Source organism: Phalaenopsis equestris, unplaced genomic scaffold (genome assembly GCF_001263595.1).
Source record: "Phalaenopsis equestris unplaced genomic scaffold, ASM126359v1 Scaffold234892, whole genome shotgun sequence".
NCBI classification, from domain to species: domain Eukaryota; kingdom Viridiplantae; phylum Streptophyta; class Magnoliopsida; order Asparagales; family Orchidaceae; genus Phalaenopsis; species Phalaenopsis equestris.
The window spans coordinates 211,023-211,265 of record NW_018252791.1 but is presented as its reverse complement, the minus strand read 5'-3'; positions in this window follow the sequence as shown (position 1 = coordinate 211,265).

Below are 243 nucleotides of genomic sequence, written 5' to 3'. Positions count from 1 at the left end.
GGCTTCTTGGCATGAGTTTGGGTATTAGCCATGTAGGGGCTCACGGTTTTGGGCTTTAGCTTGGGTTAAAGTAGTTAACCAAGGGTTGGGTCATGGTTAAAGCTTATAATGAGCAGTAAACATGTGGTATAGCAAGTACTTGGATTTAACCTTCTCTTTATACCTATAAAAATTATAAAAAACTTTACCCATGAGATAAATATCAAGCTTAACCATGGGCTTAACCATGGGTTGGTGGTCAAC